The following is a 1,092-nucleotide window of genomic DNA, read 5'->3' as shown; positions in this document are numbered from 1 at the left end:
CATAGCAAGTGATTGCAAAGACCAGGCGCACCTTAGTCTCTAGAGTGACACCATTTATCTTTACTACCATGGAAAAGTCCCTAACTGCAGACTTTCATATCACAATATGTCTTAATTTCCTACAGGCAGAGAAAATTTCTTAAGACAGTGTAAACACTGACTAATGTACTTCGTTGACAAATTTGGACTTTAAGTATAACAAGGTAAGAAGTAATTCCTACAGAAAGCAAGTGTCTCACTTAAAGTGGCATCTCACTCTTTGAAATAAGATATGAAACCAGTCTCACTTTTTAAAATCAGCTCCATATTCACAACCTTGACACTATTAGTCTGATCTTTACAAAGCTTTTTCTCTGATCAAGTATTAAAGTCCAGCACAAAAAAGCAGCTTGAATTTTGCCCAAAACAAGTGGTGACTCAAATGATGAATATGTAAAATAAGGAAAAACTCCATTATCAACAATGAATATATCAGTGCTTCTAAAGAAATGCAAATGAATCGATGTAACAATACCTTTTAAAACAATAAAGTATGTTTTGAATAAAAGTCAAGCTACTTTATGTTTACTAATGGAACGAATCAATAACCTAAGGTTATCACTTCCCGGAGAGGTTTTCAGGATTTGACCAATCTTTCTAAATTTTCTGTTGTAAAATAAGTGTCCAAGCTTTGCTAACATCATTCTCAAACAGTTTATAATGAGCAACAATGTTCGACCTGATAATTTAAACACAAATATTGTGGTGTTGGAGAAGAGTAATGAAGATTCCAAATATTGTCAAAGAAAGAACAAATGTATCTTGGTCAGAGTGCATCCAGAGTGCCTCTTGCAGGCCAAGATGATAAAATTTCCTCTCACATAGTTTGGCATGTTGCTAAGAGAGGCTATTCCTTGGAAAAAGGATGTCGTGCTTGGAAAGGTGGAGAGTCACCAGAGGAGAGGAAGGCACTCAGTGAGATGGATTGACACAATGACTGCAGCCAATGGGCTGAAGAGTATCAGAGATAATAAGGATGGCACAGAATAGGACAGGGTTCAGGTTGGCTGTGCATAGAGTCATTATGACTCATACTTAACAGCATCTAATAAC

This window comes from Elephantulus edwardii, unplaced genomic scaffold (assembly GCF_000299155.1).
Source record: "Elephantulus edwardii isolate Elephantulus edwardi_28Jun2011 unplaced genomic scaffold, EleEdw1.0 scaffold00007, whole genome shotgun sequence".
Taxonomy (NCBI): domain Eukaryota; kingdom Metazoa; phylum Chordata; class Mammalia; order Macroscelidea; family Macroscelididae; genus Elephantulus; species Elephantulus edwardii.
The sequence above is the reverse complement of the archived record's forward strand: the minus strand, read 5'-3'. Positions refer to the sequence as shown.